This window comes from Anser anser (assembly GCF_964211835.1).
Source record: "Anser anser genome assembly, chromosome: 6".
Lineage (NCBI taxonomy): Eukaryota > Metazoa > Chordata > Aves > Anseriformes > Anatidae > Anser > Anser anser.
This window is the reverse complement of record NC_139726.1, coordinates 41,234,485-41,254,213: the sequence shown is the minus strand read 5'-3', so window position 1 is coordinate 41,254,213 and position 19,729 is coordinate 41,234,485. Positions and strand designations below refer to the sequence as shown.

Genomic DNA, 19,729 nt, shown 5'->3' with positions numbered 1-19,729 from the left:
TGCACTGCAGTGAGTCCAGAGAGTGCACTGGCACCACTGGGGATGCACTGCAGTGAGTCCAGAGAGTGCACTGGCACCACTGGGGATGCACTACAGTGAGTCCAGAGATTGCACTGGCAGCACTGGGGATGCAGTGCAGTGAGTCCAGAGAGTGCACTGGCACCACAGGTGATGCAGTTTAGTGAGTCCAGAGAGTGCACTGGCACCACTGGGGATGCACTTCAGTGAGTCCAGAGAGTGTACTGACACCACTGGGGATGCGGTGCAATGAGTCCAGAGAGTGCACTGGCACCACTGGGGATGCAGTGCAGTGAGTCCAGAGAGTGCTCTGGCACCACTGGGGATGCACTGCAGTGAGTCCAGAGACTGCACTGGCACCACTGGGGATGCAGTGCAGTGAGTCCAGAGAGTGCACTGGCACCACTCGGATGCAGTGCAGTGAGTCCAGAGAGTGCACTGGCACCACTGGTGATGCAGTCCAGTGAGTCCAGTGAATGCACTGGCACCACTGGGGATGCTGTGCAGTGAGTGCAGAGAGTGCACTGGCACCACCTGTGATGCAGTACAGTGTGTCCAGTGAGTGCACTGGCACCACTGGGGATGCAGTGCTGTGACTCCGGAGAGCGCACTGGCACCACTGGGGATGCAGTGCAGTCAGTCCAGTGAGTGCACTGGCACCACTGGGGATGCACTGCAGTGAGTGCAGAGAGTGCACTGGCACCAATGGGGATGCACTTCAGTGAGTCCAGAGAGTGCACTGGCACCACTGGGGATGCAGTGCAGTGAGTCCAGAGATTGCACTGGCACCACTGGGGATGCAGTGCTATGACTCCGGAGAGCGCACTGGCACCACTTGGGATGCAGTGCAGTGAGTCCAGAGAGTGCAATGGCACCACTGGGGATGCACTGCAGTGAGTCCAGAGAGTGCACTGGCACCACTGGGGATGCAGTGCAGTGAGTCCAGAGAGCGCACTGGCACCACTGGGGATGCAGTGCAGTCAGTCCAGTGAGTGCACTGGCACCACTGGGGGTGCAGTACAGTGAGTACAGAGAGTGCACTGACACCACTGGGGATGCACTGCAGTGAGTCCAGACAGTGCACTGGCACCACTGGGGATGCAGTGCAGTGAGTCCAGAGACTGCACTGGCACCACTGGGGATGCAGTGCAGTGAGACCAGAGAGTGCACTGGCACCACTGGGGATGCACTGCAGTGAGTCCAGAGAGTGCACTGGCACCACTGGGGATGCAGTACAGTGAGTCCACATAGTGCACTGGCACCAGTGGGGATGCAGTACAGTGAGTCCAGAGAGTGCACTGGCACCACTCTGGATGCAGTGCGGTGAGTCCAGAGAGTGCACTGGCACCACTGGGGATGCACTTGAGTGACTCCACAGAGTGCACTGGCAACACTGGGGATGCAGTGCAGTGAGTCCAAAGACTTCACTGGCACCACTGGGGATGCAGTGCAGTGAGTGCAGAGAGTGCACTGGCACCACTGGGGATGCAGTGCAGTGAGTCCACAGAGTGCACTGGCACCACTGGGGATGCAGTGCAGTGAGTCCAGTGAGTGTACTGGCACCACTGGGGATGCACTTCAGTGAGCCCAGAGAGTGCACTGGCACCACTGAGAATGCACTTCAGTGAGTCCAGAGAGTGCACTGGCACCACTGGGGATGCACTGCAGTGAGTCCAGAGAGTGTACTAGCACCACTGGGGATGCAGTGCAGTGAATCCTGTGAGTACACTGGCACCACTGGGGATGCAGAGCAGTGAATCCAGAGAGCTCCCTGGCACCACTGGCGATGCAGTGCAGTGAGTCCAGAGAGTGCACTGGCACCACTGCAGATGCAGTACAGTGAGTCCAGTGAATGCACTGGAACCACTGGGGATGCAGTGCAGTGAGTCCAGAGAGTGCACTGGCACCACTGGTGATGCAGTACAGTGAGTCCAGTGAGTGCACTGGTACCACTGGGCCTGCAGTGCAGTGAGTCCAGAGAGTGCACTGGCACCACTGGGGATGCAGTGAAGTGAGTCCAGAGAGTGCACTGGCACCACCGATGATGCAGTACAGTGAGTCCAGTGAGTCCACTGGCACCACTGGGGATGTAGTGCAGTGACTCGAGAGAGTGCACTGGCACCACTGGGGATGCAGTGCAGTGAGTCCAGAGAGTGCACTGGCACCACTGGGGATGCAGTGCAGTGAGTCCAGAGAGTGCACTGGCAGCAGTGGGGATGCAGTGCAGTGAGTCCAGAGAGTGCACTGGCACCACTGGGGATGCAGTGAAGTGAGTCCAGAGAGTGCACTGGCACCACCGATGATGCAGTACAGTGAGTCCAGTGAGTGCACTGGCACCACTGGGGATGTAGTGCAGTGACTCGAGAGAGGGCACTGGCACCACTGGGGATGCAGTGCAGTGAGTCCAGAGAGTGCACTGGCACCACTGGGGATGCAGTGCAGTGAGTCCAGAGAGTGCACTGGCAGCAGTGGGGATGCAGTGCAGTGAGTCCAGAGAGTGCACTGGCACCACTGGGGATGCAGTGCAGTGAGTCCAGAGACTTCACTGGCACCACTGGGAATGCAGTGCAGTGAGTGCAGAGAGTGCACTGGCACCACTGGGGATGCACTGCAGTGAGTCCAGAGAGTGCACTGGCACCACTGGGGATGCACTGCAGTGAGTCCAGAGAGTGCACTGGCACCACTGGGGATGCAGTGCAGTGAGTCCAGAGAGTGCACTGGCACCACTGGGGATGCAGTTTAGTGAGTCCAGAGAGTGCACTGGCACCACTGGGGATGCACTTCAGTGAGTCCAGAGAGTGTACTGACACCACTGGGGATGCGGTGCAATGAGTCCAGAGAGTGCACTGGCACCACTGGGGATGCAGTGCAGTGAGTCCAGAGAGTGCTCTGGCACCACTGGGGATGCACTGCAGTGAGTCCAGAGACTGCACTGGCACCACTGGGGATGCAGTGCAGTGAGTCCAGAGAGTGCACTGGCACCACTCGGATGCAGTGCAGTGAGTCCAGAGAGTGCACTGGCACCACTGGTGATGCAGTCCAGTGAGTCCAGTGAATGCACTGGCACCACTGGGGATGCTGTGCAGTGAGTGCAGAGAGTGCACTGGCACCACCTGTGATGCAGTACGGTGTGTCCAGTGAGTGCACTGGCACCACTGGGGTTGCAGTGCTGTGACTCCGGAGAGCGCACTGGCACCACTGGGGATGCAGTGCAGTCAGTCCAGTGAGTGCACTGGCACCACTGGGGATGCAGTGCAGTGAGTTCAGAGAGTGCACTGGCACCAATGGGGATGCACTTCAGTGAGTCCAGAGAGTGCACTGGCACCACTGGGGATGCACTGCAGTGAGTCCAGAGAGTGCACTGGCACCACTGGGGATGCAGTGCTGTGACTCCAGAGAGCGCACTGGCACCACTGGGGATGCAGTGCAGTGAGTCCAGAGAGTGCACTGGCACCACTGGGGATGCACTGCAGTGAGTCCAGAGAGTGCACTGGCACCACTGGGGATGCAGTGCAGTGAGTCCAGAGAGTGCACTGGCACCACTGGGGATGCAGTGCAGTGAGTCCAGAGAGTGCACTGGCACCACTGGGGATGCAGTGCAGTGAGTCCAGAGAGTGCACTGGCAGCAGTGGGGATGCAGTGCAGTGAGTCCAGAGAGTGCACTGGCACCACTGGGGATGCAGTGCAGTGAGTCCAGAGACTTCACTGGCACCACTGGTAATGCAGTGCAGTGAGTGCAGAGAGTGCACTGGCAGCACTGGGGATGCAGTGCAGTGAGTCCAGAGAGTGCACTGGCACCACTGGGGATGCACTGCAGTGAGTCCAGAGAGTGCACTGGCACCACTGGGGATGCACTGCAGTGAGTCCAGAGAGTGCACTGGCACCACTGGGGATGCACTACAGTGAGTCCAGAGATTGCACTGGCACCACCGGGGATGCAGTGAAGTGAGTCCAGAGAGTGCACTGGCACCACCGATGATGAAGTACAGTGAGTCCAGTGAGTGCACTGGCACCACTGGGGATGTAGTGCAGTGACTCGAGAGAGTGCACTGGCACCACTGGGGATGCAGTGCAGTGAGTCCAGAGAGTGCACTGGCAGCAGTGGGGATGCAGTGCAGTGAGTCCAGAGAGTGCACTGGCACCACTGGGGATGCAGTGCAGTGAGTCCAGAGACTTCACTGGCACCACTGGGAATGCAGTGCAGTGAGTGCAGAGAGTGCACTGGCACCACTGGGGATGCAGTGCAGTGAGTGCAGAGAGTGCACTGGCACCACTGGGGATGCACTGCAGTGAGTCCAGAGAGTGCACTGGCACCACTGGGGATGCACTGCAGTGAGTCCAGAGAGTGCACTGGCACCACTGGGGATGCACTACAGTGAGTCCAGAGATTGCACTGGCAGCACTGGGGATGCAGTGCAGTGAGTCCAGAGAGTGCACTGGCACCACAGGTGATGCAGTTTAGTGAGTCCAGAGAGTGCACTGGCACCACTGGGGATGCACTTCAGTGAGTCCAGAGAGTGTACTGACACCACTGGGGATGCGGTGCAATGAGTCCAGAGAGTGCACTGGCACCACTGGGGATGCAGTGCAGTGAGTCCAGAGAGTGCTCTGGCACCACTGGGGATGCACTGCAGTGAGTCCAGAGACTGCACTGGCACCACTGGGGATGCAGTGCAGTGAGTCCAGAGAGTGCACTGGCACCACTCGGATGCAGTGCAGTGAGTCCAGAGAGTGCACTGGCACCACTGGTGATGCAGTCCAGTGAGTCCAGTGAATGCACTGGCACCACTGGGGATGCTGTGCAGTGAGTGCAGAGAGTGCACTGGCACCACCTGTGATGCAGTACAGTGTGTCCAGTGAGTGCACTGGCACCACTGGGGATGCAGTGCTGTGACTCCGGAGAGCGCACTGGCACCACTGGGGATGCAGTGCAGTCAGTCCAGTGAGTGCACTGGCACCACTGGGGATGCACTGCAGTGAGTGCAGAGAGTGCACTGGCACCAATGGGGATGCACTTCAGTGAGTCCAGAGAGTGCACTGGCACCACTGGGGATGCAGTGCAGTGAGTCCAGAGATTGCACTGGCACCACTGGGGATGCAGTGCTATGACTCCGGAGAGCGCACTGGCACCACTTGGGATGCAGTGCAGTGAGTCCAGAGAGTGCAATGGCACCACTGGGGATGCACTGCAGTGAGTCCAGAGAGTGCACTGGCACCACTGGGGATGCAGTGCAGTGAGTCCAGAGAGCGCACTGGCACCACTGGGGATGCAGTGCAGTCAGTCCAGTGAGTGCACTGGCACCACTGGGGGTGCAGTACAGTGAGTACAGAGAGTGCACTGACACCACTGGGGATGCACTGCAGTGAGTCCAGACAGTGCACTGGCACCACTGGGGATGCAGTGCAGTGAGTCCAGAGACTGCACTGGCACCACTGGGGATGCAGTGCAGTGAGACCAGAGAGTGCACTGGCACCACTGGGGATGCACTGCAGTGAGTCCAGAGAGTGCACTGGCACCACTGGGGATGCAGTACAGTGAGTCCACATAGTGCACTGGCACCAGTGGGGATGCAGTACAGTGAGTCCAGAGAGTGCACTGGCACCACTCTGGATGCAGTGCGGTGAGTCCAGAGAGTGCACTGGCACCACTGGGGATGCACTTGAGTGACTCCACAGAGTGCACTGGCAACACTGGGGATGCAGTGCAGTGAGTCCAAAGACTTCACTGGCACCACTGGGGATGCAGTGCAGTGAGTGCAGAGAGTGCACTGGCACCACTGGGGATGCAGTGCAGTGAGTCCACAGAGTGCACTGGCACCACTGGGGATGCAGTGCAGTGAGTCCAGTGAGTGTACTGGCACCACTGGGGATGCACTTCAGTGAGCCCAGAGAGTGCACTGGCACCACTGAGAATGCACTTCAGTGAGTCCAGAGAGTGCACTGGCACCACTGGGGATGCACTGCAGTGAGTCCAGAGAGTGTACTAGCACCACTGGGGATGCAGTGCAGTGAATCCTGTGAGTACACTGGCACCACTGGGGATGCAGAGCAGTGAATCCAGAGAGCTCCCTGGCACCACTGGCGATGCAGTGCAGTGAGTCCAGAGAGTGCACTGGCACCACTGCAGATGCAGTACAGTGAGTCCAGTGAATGCACTGGAACCACTGGGGATGCAGTGCAGTGAGTCCAGAGAGTGCACTGGCACCACTGGTGATGCAGTACAGTGAGTCCAGTGAGTGCACTGGTACCACTGGGCCTGCAGTGCAGTGAGTCCAGAGAGTGCACTGGCACCACTGGGGATGCAGTGAAGTGAGTCCAGAGAGTGCACTGGCACCACCGATGATGCAGTACAGTGAGTCCAGTGAGTCCACTGGCACCACTGGGGATGTAGTGCAGTGACTCGAGAGAGTGCACTGGCACCACTGGGGATGCAGTGCAGTGAGTCCAGAGAGTGCACTGGCACCACTGGGGATGCAGTGCAGTGAGTCCAGAGAGTGCACTGGCAGCAGTGGGGATGCAGTGCAGTGAGTCCAGAGAGTGCACTGGCACCACTGGGGATGCAGTGCAGTGAGTCCAGAGACTTCACTGGCACCACTGGGAATGCAGTGCAGTGAGTGCAGAGAGTGCACTGGCACCACTGGGGATGCAGTGCAGTGAGTCCAGAGATTGCACTGGCACCACTGGGGATGCAGTGCAGTGAGTCCAGAGAGCGCACTGGCACCACTGGGGATGCAGTGCAGTGAGTCCAGAGAGTGCACTGGCACCACTGGGGATGCACTGCAGTGAGTCCAGAGAGTGCACTGGCACCACTGGGGATGCAGTGCAGTGAGTCCAGAGAGTGCACTGGCACCACTGGGGCTGCAGTGCAGTGAGTCCAGAGAGTGCACTGGCACCTTTGGGGATGCACTGCAGTGAGTCCAGAGATTGCACTGGCACCACTGGGGATGGAGTGCAGTGAGTCCAGAGAGTGCACTGGCACCACTGGGGATGCACTTCAGTGAGTTCAGAGAGTGCACTGGCACCACTGGGGATGGGTTTCAAGCCAACTGCATTAACCGCTCATGCTTCTTTCTTATGAGACGTTAGTATACCAATTACATAGCCTTGTCAAGACTAAATCACAGGTAAAAATCCTGTACATCTCATGTGGCCAACCACTCCCAACTAGGATTCCAAGAACCAGGAGGTTCGGTGAAAATAGGGCTAGTGCTATTAGAGGGGTGATTATTAGGGTAAGCCCTAAGCTGTCTTTAATGGAGAAGTATGGGTGGAATGGGATTTTGTCGCAGTCTGATACGATTCCTAGTGGGTTATTTGAGCCTGATTCGTGTAGGAAGGTTAGGTGGACTAGGGTGATTCCTGCAATTAGGAAGGGCAGTAGGAAGTGGATGGCGAAGAATCGGGTTAAGGTTGGATTGTCTACTGAGAATCCTCCTCAGGCTCATTCTACTAGAGTTTGCCCAATGTACGGGATGGCTGAGAATAGGTTGGTGATTACGGTGGCCCCTCAGAATGACATTTGTCCTCATGGTAGGACATACCCTACGAAGGCAGTTGCTATTAGGGTGAGTAGGAGGATTACTCCTGTGTTTCAGGTTTCTTTGTATAGGTAGGAGCCGTAGTAGAGGCCTCGTCCGATGTGTAAGTAGATGCAGATAAAGAAGAGCGAAGCACCGTTGGCGTGGAGGTTGCGGATGAGCCATCCGTACTGGACGTCTCGGCATGTGTGAGCTACTGAGGAGAAGGCGAGTGAAGTGTCTGCGGTGTAGTGTATGGCTAGTAGCAGGCCTGTTAGGATTTGTGTGGCTAAGCAGATGGCTAGAAGGGAGCCGAAGTTTCATCAGGCAGAGATGTTGGAGGGGGCGGGTAGGTCGATTAGGGAGTTGTTGATTATTTTTAGTAGGGGATGGGATTTGCGGATGTTAGGGGCCATTAGTGAGTCTGTGTGTTATTAGGATTATTACCAGGATGGAGAGGGCGAAGGATCCTAGGTAGGCCTTAATTAGCCCTGTGTGTATTGAGGTTGCGGCTTTGCTTGCGGCTACTTGTAGTTCAGCAAGGCCCTCTGGCCCTATTTTTTTGAGTCAGGAGAGGTCGATCAAGTGTAGGGCAATGTTTTGTCCCTTTTCTAGTAGGTTTTTGGAGAAGAATCGGTGTACTAGGGGGTTGAAGTACCCTAATGCAGAGGAGAAGTTTATGAGGGGGTTTGGTTTGGGGTGAGTGAGGGTGTGTGTTATGTTCGATAGTTCTAGGGCTAGGATGATTCCTAGGATTGTTATGAGGATGGCAGCGGTTTTGGTGATAAGGGGTATGGTTATTGGGGGGGTTTTGGTTGGTGTGATGAAAGAGGTAATGATTATTCCTGCTGTAATGCTGCCTAGGGCGAGTCGGGTTAGGGGGGCGGTGATTAGTGGGTTGTTTTCGTTTATTGATACTATTGGGGGGATTCGGGTTTGTCCAGCTTGGACTAGGATGGTTATGCGGATGCTGTAGGTTGCGGTGAATGCTGTGGCTATAAGGGTTAGGAGTAGGGCTCAAGTATTTAGGTATGATGTGTTTAAGCTTTCGATGATGAGGTCTTTTGAGTAGAATCCGGCTAGGAATGGGGTTCCTATCAGCGCCAGGTTTCCGATGGTTAGGCAGGAAGTAGTGACTGGGAGTATTTTCTGTAGGCCTCCTATCTTTCGGATATCTTGTTCTCCGTTTAGGTTGTGGATGATAGACCCTGAGCATAGGAATAGTATGGCTTTAAAGAAGGCATGGGTTGAGATGTGTAGGAAGGCTAGTTGTGGGAGGTTTAGTCCGATAGTGACTATTATTAGTCCTAGTTGGCTGGATGTTGAGAAAGCAATGATTTTTTTGATGTCATTTTGGGTTAGGGCGCATGTGGCAGCGAATAGGGTTGATAGAGCACCTAGGCATAGGCAGGCAGTTAGGGCTGTCTGGTTGGTGGCTAGCAGGGGGTGCATGCGGATGAGCAGGAAGATTCCGGCTACTACTATGGTACTGGAGTGCAGTAGGGCTGATACTGGGGTGGGGCCTTCTATTGCTGCGGGCAGTCATGGGTGGAGTCCAAATTGGGCGGATTTTCCTGCGGCTGCGAGGATTAATCCTATGAGGGGGAGGATTGGGGTTTGGTGGGGGTGTACGGCTTGTTGGATCTCTCAGGTGTTGAATGTTGAAGCTAGTCATGCTATGCTCAGGGTCAGTCCGACGTCTCCGATTCGGTTGTAGATTACGGCTTGTAGGGCGGCGGTGTTGGCATCTGCTCGGCCTTGTCATCAGCCGATGAGAAGGAAGGACATGATTCGTACTCCTTCCCAGCCTACGAATAGGAGGAATATGTTGTTTGCGGTTGTTAGGAGGAGTATGGCGACTAGGAATGTCAGTAGGTAGGTGAAAAATTTTGTTACGTATGGCTCTGAGGCCATGTATCATATGGCGAATTGTAGGATTGATCATGTTACAAATAGGGCGATTGGAAGAAATGTTATTGAGTATTGGTCTATTTTTAGGCTCAGGGGGATTTTAAAGTTTATAATGAATTTTCACTCCCAGTGGCAGGTGACAGATTCTACTCCCGAGTAGATGAATGCGGTTGTAGGGGCTAGGCTAATTAGGAATGCGGTTTTAACAGCGCGGGTGGTGGCTTGTGGGGTGTTTTTAAAGTTTTTAAATAGAAATGGCAGGATGATTGGGGTTAGGAGGATTGTCAGCGTGAGTAGTGTGAGGGAGTTGATTAGTAGTGTGGGGTTCACTACTTTTACTTGGATTTGCACCAAGATGGGTGGTTCCTAAGACCAGTGGATTGCTGTTATCCTTTAAAAGTAAGGGGGCTGAGGTTTTAGGCTCAGATGTAAGAGTTAGCAGCTCTTGTTGGTTAAACCCTCCCCTCGGCAGGTAAGAAGGTTTGAACTTCTATTCTTAGAATCACAGTCTAATGTTTGGTTTAAACTATACTTGCATGAGGGGATTCCGGAGATCAGTTCGGGTTTGAGGATTAGGAGGAATATTGGGATAATGTGGAGTGTTATGAGCAGGTGTTCTCGCGTGGTTGAGTTTTGCATAGATGTGATGTGGGAGGGGATTGAGCCTCGTTGGGTCATTAGTAGTATGAATAAGGTGTAGGAGGCGGTTAGTAGGGTTGCGATTCCTGTTAGGATGATCGTGAAGGCAGATCAGTTGAATAAGGTGATTATAATGGTTAGCTCTGCTATGAGGTTTGTTGTTGGGGGTAAGGCTATGTTTGTTAGATTGGCCAGCAATCATCAGGTAGCTATGAGTGGTAGGAGAGGTTGTAGGCCTCGTGTGAGTAGTAGAATTCGGCTGTGCGTACGTTCATAGTTTGTGTTGGCTAGGCAGAATAGTATGGAGGAAGTTAGTCCATGGGAAATTATTAGGATCATTGCCCCTGAGAATGATCAGTGGGTTTGGATTATTCCTGCGGCGATAACTAGGCCTATGTGGCTAACGGATGAATAAGCGATTAGTGATTTTAGGTCTGTCTGTCGTAGGCAGATTGAGCTAGTCATTAGGGCGCCTCATAGGGCCAGGGTTAGGAAGGGGTAGTGCAGGAGGTTGGACAGTGGGCCCATAAATAGAGTGACTCGTATAATTCCGTATCCTCCTAGCTTTAGTAGTAGGGCGGCGAGGAGTATTGAGCCTGCGATGGGTGCTTCTACGTGGGCTTTTGGCAGTCAGAGGTGTAGGCCGTATAGTGGGGCTTTTACTATGAATGCTATGAGCAGTGCTAGACCTGATAGTATTCCTGTCCATGAGGTGGATAGGGTTGGGTGGGTTAGTTGTAGGGTTGGCAGGTGCAGGGTGCCAATTTTCACGTATAGGTGTATGATTGTGATTAGCAGGGGTAGAGAGCTTACTGGCGTGTAGAATAGCAGGTAGATGCCAGCGCTTAGGCGTTCTGGTTGGTTCCCCCATCGGGTGATTAAGATTAGGGTGGGAATGAGGGTTGCTTCAAATGAGATGTAAAATAGTGCTAGTTCTGTGGTGGAAAAGGCTAGTAGGATGAATGGCTGGACTGCGACTAAGGTTGAGATAAAGATTCGTTTGCGTTGTAGGGGTTCTTGTTGCAGGTGGTTTTGGCTTGCTATGATTATGAGTGGGAGTAGTCAGCAGGATAGTACTAGGAGGGGGGATGAGATTTGGTCAATTCCTGTTCAGTTGGATAAAAATTTGTAGGGGTAGTAGGTTGGGATTAATCACTGTAGGCTTAGGGCAGCGATTAGGAGGCTGTATAAGGTGGTGTTAGTCCATAGAAATTTTGGTGGAGACAGCAGGGCTGTTGGAAGAAGTATGATTGTGGGTAGGATGATTTTTAGCATTGCAGGAGGTTTAGGTTGTGTAGATGGTCAGAGCCATGTGTGCGGGTGGAGGCTACTAGGATGGCCAGGCCTGTGCCCGCCTCACACGCTGAGAAGGTTAGCATGAGAATTGGTACCATGGTGAATGAGGAGACTTGGTTTTCGATGGATCATATTGATAGGCCTACGAATATCGATAATATTATGCTTTCAAGGCATAGTAGGGCGGATACTAGGTGGGTTCGGTGGAAGGCTAGTCCTAGTCCGCTGAAAATGAAGGCTGAGTAGAAGCTTAAATGTAGGGGCGACATAAGAAAGTTACAGGGTTGGCTGTAATCTGCTGGGTCGAAACCAGCTATCTTTTTGGTTAGACTAACTTTCTGTTATTCTGCTCATTCTAGGCCCCCTTGAATTCACTCGTAGGCCAGTCCGAGTGTTAGGAGAAGGAGGATCACTACAGTTCAGGTGAGGGTCATTAGGGGGGATTGGAGTTGGACGGCTCATGGCAGGGGGAGTAGGAGGGCGATTTCTAGGTCGAATAGGACGAACAGGATGGCTACTGAGGAAGAATCGGACTGAGAATGGTAATCGAGCAGATCCAAGTGGGTCGAATCCACATTCGTACGGTGAGAGTTTCTCTGAGTCGGGGTTTATTTGAGCGAGTCAGAAGTTTAATGCGGTTAGGGCGGCGCTTAGGATTGATGATAGGGCGAATATGAACATGAGTGCGTTCATTGCTCTCCTCTGGGTTTATACCAGATTCTAGAGATTGGAAGTCAATTGTAATTAATATACTAGAAGAGCAAGATCCTCATCAGTAGATGGTTATGTAGAGGAATAGTCAGATGACGTCTACGAAGTGTCAGTATCAGGCTGCTGCCTCGAATCCGAAGTGGTGGTCTGATGTAAAGTGGAACTTGATCAGTCGGAAGAGGCAGACGGTCAGGAAGGAGGATCCGATGATTACGTGGAGTCCGTGGAATCCAGTGGCAACGAAGAAGGTAGATCCGTAGACGCTATCGGCGATTGAGAATGGGGCTTCGTGGTATTCTATTGCTTGTAGGGCTGTGAAGTAGAATCCCAGGAGGATCGTTAGGGTTAGGGCGTGGATGGCGTGTTTTCGGTTTCCTTCTGTGATGCTGTGATGGGCTCACGTTACGGTAACGCCTGAGGCTAGTAGGATGGCTGTGTTTAGTAGGGGGACTTCTATCGGGTTGAGTGGTTTAATTCCTGTTGGGGGTCATTGGCCTCCTAGTTCTGGGGTTGGGGCCAGGCTCGAGTGGAAGAACGCTCAGAAGAACCCTAAGAAGAAGAATGCTTCGGATGTGATGAAAAGGATTATGCCGTATCGTAGGCCTTTTTGGACTGTGGGAGTGTGATGGCCTTGGAAGGTGCTTTCTCGTACAATGTCTCGTCATCATTGGAGTATTACTAGGAGTATTGAGATGAGGCCTAGGGTTAGTAGTATGGATGAGTTGTAGTGGAATCACATGATTAATCCTGAGGTTGTGAGTAGGGCGGCGGCTGCCCCGAAGATTGGTCAAGGGCTTGGGTCAACTATGTGGTATGAGTGTGCTTGGTGTGCCATTAGATGTTTTCTTGTAAGTATAGGCTTAGAAGGAGCACGAAGACGTAGGCCTGGATTATGGCTACTGCTACTTCTAGGATGGTTAGGAGTAGTAGGATGATTATTGTTAGGATGGATACTGCAGGAAGGGTGGGTATTAATGCAATGGAGGCTGTAGAGATGAGTTGGATGAGTAAGTGTCCTGCTGTAAGGTTGGCTGTAAGGCGGACTCCGAGGGCTAGGGGGCGGATTAGTAGGCTGGTTGTTTCGATCAGGATTAGTGCGGGGATTAGGGGTGTAGGGGTACCTTCGGGTAATAGGTGGGCTAAAGAGGCTGATGGTTGGTTTCGTAGGCCTGTTAGTAGTGTGGCGAGCCATAGTGGGAAGGCTAGGGCTATGTTCATAGATAGTTGGGTGGTTGGGGTGAATGTATATGGAAGGAGGCCTAGAAGGTTGATTGTAAGAAGTATGATTATTAGGGATGTAAATATTATGGCTCATTTGTGGCCATTTTTGTTGAGTGGGACTATTAGTTGTTTTGTGATTAGGTGAAGGAGTCATGTTTGGATAGTAGAAAGGCGGTTGTCGATTCATCGGTTGTTTGGGGACGGGAATAGTAGGGCTGGGAAGAGTAGGGATAGTAGGATTAAGGGGATGCCGAATAGATTGGGGCTGGAAAATTGGTCAAAGAAGCTTAGGTTCATGGTCAGGATCATGGTGTGGGTTTGGTAGTGAGGGAGGTCTTATTTGATGGGGGGTTGGTTGTGGTGAAGGCTAGTAGTTTTGGTTGGATGAGGAGTGCTAGGGTTAATCAGGTTATAATTATGATTGAAAATCATGGTGCGGGGTTAAGCTGTGGCATATCATTAAGGAGGGGGAAGTCCCTCTTTGGCTAGCTTAAAAGGCTAGTGCTGTTGCATAGCTTCTTAATGATTAGGATGATGATAGAAGGGACGATCAGGCCTCGAAATGTGGGAGTGGGGTTGATTCTACTACAATGGGTATGTAGCTGTGATTAGCCCCGCAAATTTCTGAGCATTGTCCGTAAAAAATCCCAGGCCGGGTGGTAATGAATGAAGTTTGGTTTAGTCGGCCTGGGATTGCGTCTGTTTTAACTCCGAGCGTTGGGACTGCTCAGGAGTGGAGTACGTCTCCTGCAGTAATGATCATGCGGATGGGGGATTCTATTGGGATAACTACGCGGTGGTCAACTTCTAGCAGTCGGAAGTGGCCGTTGGGTAAGTCTGGGGTGGGCACTATGTAGGAGTCGAATGATAGGTCTTTGAAGTCTGTGTATTCGTAGCTTCAGTATCATTGGTGGCCGATGGCTTTTAGGGTGAGGTCTGGTTCATCGATTTTGTCCATTATGTAGAGGATTTGTAGGGATGGGAGGGCGAGGAGTACCAGGACGATAGCAGGTAGGATTGTCCAGATCAGCTCTACTTCTTGGGCGTCTACAGCATTGGACGAGAGTTTTTCTGTTAGTATGTGGGCTAAAAGGTAGAGAACTAGGCTGCAGATAGCTAGGGCAACGATTAGGGCGTGGTCGTGGAATTCAACGAGTTCTTCTATGATGGGTGATGAGGCGTCTTGGAATCCTAGTTGGGAGTGGTTGGCCACATGAGATGTACAGGATTTTTACCTGTGATTTAGTCTTGACAAGGCTATGTAATTGGTTTACTAACGTCTCATAAGAAAGAAGCATGAGCGGTTAATGCAGTTGGCTTGAAACCAGCATGTGAGGGTTCGATTCCTTCCTTTCTTGTACTTGGACGAAGGCCGGTTCCTCGAAAGTATGGCATGGGGGAGGGCAGCCGTGGATTCATTCAACGTTTGTGGTAGTTAGTTCTGGTTGTAGGACTTTTCGTTTGGCCGAAAAGGCTTCTCAGATGATGAATATTAGTATGATTACGGCTACTATTGAGATTAGGGAGCCGATGGAGGAAATGGTGTTTCATAGTGTGTAGGCGTCGGGATAGTCCGAGTATCGTCGGGGTATTCCTGCTAGGCCTAGGAAGTGCTGGGGGAAGAACGTTAGGTTTACTCCTGTAAATATTACCCCGAAGTGGGCTTTTGCTCATGTTTGGTGTAGGGTAAACCCAGTGAGTAGTGGGAATCAGTGAGTAAATCCTGCTAGAATGGCAAAGACGGCGCCTATGGATAGGACGTAGTGGAAGTGGGCAACTACGTAGTACGTGTCGTGCAGGGCGATGTCTAGGGAAGAGTTTGCAAGAACGATTCCTGTTAATCCTCCGATGGTAAATAGGAAGATAAATCCTAGAGCTCATAGTATTGGGGGGGTCTCATTTGATTGTTCCTCCGTGCAGGGTGGCTAGTCAGCTAAATACTTTGATTCCGGTAGGGATGGCAATGATTATAGTGGCTGATGTAAAGTAGGCTTGGGTATCAACGTCTATTCCTACTGTAAACATGTGGTGAGCTCAGACGATGAATCCTAGGAAGCCGATGGATAGTATGGCTCAGACTATTCCCATGTAGCCGAAGGGCTCCTTTTTGCCTGAGTAGTATGTGACTACGTGTGAGATGATTCCGAACCCCGGTAGGATCAGAATATAGACTTCTGGGTGTCCGAAGAATCAGAATAGGTGTTGGTACAGGATTGGGTCTCCTCCTCCAGCGGGGTCGAAGAATGTGGTGTTTAGGTTTCGATCAGTTAGTAATATTGTAATACCGGCGGCGAGTACGGGGAGTAATAGAAGGAGTAGGATGGCGGTAATTAGTACGGATCAGACAAATAGTGTCCACTTCCACTACGTCCTATCCATAGGCGCCGTCTTTGCCATTCTAGCAGGATTTACTCACTGATTCCCACTACTCACTGGGTTTACCCTACACCAAACATGAGCAAAAGCCCACTTCGGGGTAATATTTACAGGAGTAAACCTAACGTTCTTCCCCCAGCACTTCCTAGGCCTAGCAGGAATACCCCGACGATACTCGGACTATCCCGACGCCTACACACTATGAAACACCATTTCCTCCTAGTCCTAGGACTTAGAGAAACTCCAGTACTAAAAATAGTAAACACAAGCAATAATTTCATATACTTCACTCTCACTCACCACTCAACTATCAGCTAACCACACCCCCGTCCACATAGCTTAACACAAAGCATGGCACTGAAGTTGCCAAGATGGCATAAAACATGCCTGCGGACAAAAGACTTAGTCCTAACCTTACGGTTGGTTTTTGCTAAATATATACATGCAAGTATCCGCGCCCCAGTGTAAACGCCCTCGACCACCTACCCCCATACAGGCCTTGAGGAGCGGGTATCAGGCACACCCAAGTAGTAGCCCAAGACGCCTCGCTAAGCCACGCCCCCACGGGTATTCAGCAGTAATTAACATTAAGCAATGAGTGCAAACTTGACTTAGTTATAGCAACAGCCTAACTTCAAGGGTTGGTAAATCTTGTGCCAGCCACCGCGGTCATACAAGAAACCCAAATCAACCGTCCTATTGACACGGCGTAAAGAGTGGTAAAATGCCTATCCTAGCTAACTAAGATCAAAATGCAACTGAGCTGTCATAAGCCCAAGATGCACCTAAACACACCATTAAGATGATCTTAGGAACTAACGACTGATTTAAACCCACGAAAGCCAGGGCCCAAACTGGGATTAGATACCCCACTATGCCTGGCCCTAAATCTTGATACTTACTTTACCGAAGTATCCGCCAGAGAACTACGAGCACAAACGCTTAAAACTCTAAGGACTTGGCGGTGCCCCAAACCCACCTAGAGGAGCCTGTTCTACAATCGATAATCCCCGATTAACCCAACCACCCCTTGCCAACACAGCCTACATACCGCCGTCGCCAGCCCACCTCGAATGAGAGCACAACAGTGGACACAATAGCACCCCGCTAATAAGACAGGTCAAGGTATAGCCTATGGAGTGGAAGAAATGGGCTACATTCCCTATTCATAGGGCACACGGAAAGAAGCGTGAAACCACTTCTGGAAGGCGGATTTAGCAGTAAAGTGGGACAATAGAGCCTACTTTAAGCCGGCCCTGGGGCACGTACATACCGCCCGTCACCCTCCTCAAAAGCCACATCCCACATAACTAATACCATAAATACGCTGAAGATGAGGTAAGTCGTAACAAGGTAAGTGTACCGGAAGGTGTACTTAGAATATCAAGACGTAGCTATAACACCAAAGCACTCAGCTTACACCTGAAAGATATCTACTAGACCGGATCGTCTTGAAGCCCCCCCTCTAGCTCAACCACACAAATAGTACACCAAAACTAAAGAATTTACTAAACTAATTAAACTAAAGCATTTTACAGTCTTAGTATAGGCGATAGAAAAGACACTTAGACGCGATAGAGACCCCAGTACCGTAAGGGAAAGATGAAATAGCAGTGAAACAATCAAAGCGACAGACAGCAAAGATCAACCCTTGTACCTTTTGCATCATGGTTTAGCGAGAACAACCAAGCAAAGTGAACTAAAGTTTGCCCCCCCGAAACCCAAGCGAGCTACTTTCAAGCAGTTAAAGAGAGCGAACCCGTCTCTGTTGCAAAAGAGTGGGATGACTTGTCAGTAGAGGTGAAAAGCCAACCGAGCTGGGTGATAGCTGGTTACCTGTGAAACGAATCTAAGTTCCCCCTTAATCCTCCCTACCGGACATCCTGAACCCTAATGAGATGATTAAGAGCTATTTAATGGAGGGACAGCTCCATTAAAAAAGGACACAACCTCGACTAGCGGATAATTCTTACTACTGATCCTACCGTGGGCCCTAAACAGCCATCAAAAAAGAGTGCGTCAAAGCTCCACCACCTAAAAATACCAAAATAAGATGATTCCCTTATCACAAACAGGTCAACCTATGAATATAGGAGAATTAATGCTAAAATAAGTAACTCAGGGCCACACCCCTCTAACGGCGCAAGCTTACATAGAAACATTATTAACAGACCTAGACAGATACAAAAACCCCTACAAGACCACGTATTAACTAACCCTGTTAACCCGACTCAGGAGCGCCTATAAGAGCGATTAAAATCTGTGAAAGGAACTCGGCAAATTAATAAGGCCCGACTGTTTACCAAAAACATAGCCTTCAGCAAATTAAACAAGTATTGAAGGTGATGCCTGCCCGGTGACTTAGGTTTAACGGCCGCGGTATCCTAACCGTGCAAAGGTAGCGCAATCAATTGTCCCATAAATCGAGACTTGTATGAATGGCTAAACGAGGTCTTAACTGTCTCTCACAGATAATCAGTGAAATTGATCTCCCCGTGCAAAAGCGGGGATGTGAACATAAGACGAGAAGACCCTGTGGAACTTAAAAATCAACGACCACCGCGAATCCTCAATCAACCCCACTGGGGCCACTACCATCGCAGAGCCTGGTCGATATTTTTCGGTTGGGGCGACCTTGGAGGAGAACAAATCCTCCAAAAACAAGACCATACCTCTTTACCTAGAGCTACCCCTCAAAGTGCTAACAGTGACCAGACCCAATATAATTGATTAATGGACCAAGCTACCCCAGGGATAACAGCGCAATCCCCCTCAAGAGCCCATATCGACAGGGGGGTTTACGACCTCGATGTTGGATCAGGACATCCTAATGGTGCAGCCGCTATTAAGGGTTCGTTTGTTCAACGATTAACAGTCCTACGTGATCTGAGTTCAGACCGGAGCAATCCAGGTCGGTTTCTATCTATGACACACTCTCCCCAGTACGAAAGGACCGGGAAAGTGGGGCCAATACCACAAGCACGCCCCCCCCCTCTAAGCAGTGAAACCAACTAAACCGTGAAGAGGGCCTTCCCCCACCACTTTCAATCCTAGAAAAGGACCAGCTAGAGTGGCAGAGCCCGGCAAGTGCAGAAGGCTTAAGCCCTTTCCCCAGAGGTTCAAATCCTCTCCCTAGCTTCACCCATGATTCAAATAACAACACTAAGCTGCCTCATTATATCCCTCCTATACATCATCCCAATCCTGATTGCCGTAGCCTTCCTAACCCTAGTAGAACGGAAAATCCTAAGCTACATACAATCCCGCAAAGGCCCTAACGTTGTCGGGCCTTTTGGCCTACTTCAACCATTTGCGGACGGACTGAAACTATTTACCAAAGAGCCCATCCGACCCTCTACCTCTTCCCCACTTCTATTCATTCTGATACCAATACTAGCCCTTGTCCTAGCCCTCACCACTTGAGCACCACTACCACTCCCATTTCCCCTAGCAGATCTAAACCTCGGAGTTCTCTTCCTAATAGCCATGTCAAGCCTAGCCGTCTACTCAGTCCTATGATCAGGCTGAGCCTCGAACTCAAAATACGCACTAATCGGAGCCCTACGGGCAGTAGCACAGACCATTTCATACGAAGTGACACTGGCCATAATCCTGCTATCAATAATCATACTAAGCGGAAGCTACACACTCAGCTCCTTTGCCGTCGCACAGGAGCCTCTATACTTCATTTTCTCCTCATGACCCCTAGCAATAATATGATACGTATCCACCCTAGCAGAGACAAACCGAGCTCCTTTTGACCTCACAGAGGGTGAATCTGAGCTAGTCTCAGGGTTTAACGTTGAATACGCCGCAGGACCCTTCGCCTTATTCTTCCTAGCTGAATATGCGAACATTATGCTAATAAATACACTTACAGCCATCATATTCCTAAACCCAAGCGCCCTAGGGCCACCCACAGAACTATTCCCCGTCATCCTAGCCACAAAAGTCCTCCTACTATCTTCTGGTTTCTTATGGGTCCGAGCTTCATACCCACGATTCCGATATGACCAACTAATGCACCTACTATGAAAAAA

General features: G+C 51.4%; 3 long non-coding RNA genes across 3 annotated transcripts in view; 2 read left to right on the top strand and 1 right to left on the bottom strand.

The window, feature by feature from the left end:
* Positions 1-10,339, top strand: part of LOC310901952 — a 76,682-nt gene extending 66,343 nt beyond the window's left edge. The window contains exon 2 of the long non-coding RNA XR_014586331.1: positions 7,205-10,339. This is a non-coding gene — a long non-coding RNA (uncharacterized lncRNA). The remainder of the gene's footprint in view (positions 1-7,204) is intronic.
* The window catches only part of LOC310901950, a 306,235-nt gene that overhangs the window by 236,435 nt on the left and 50,071 nt on the right, over positions 1-19,729 (bottom strand). The window lies entirely within an intron of this gene.
* The window catches only part of LOC310901951, a 126,281-nt gene that overhangs the window by 79,843 nt on the left and 26,709 nt on the right, over positions 1-19,729 (top strand). The window lies entirely within an intron of this gene.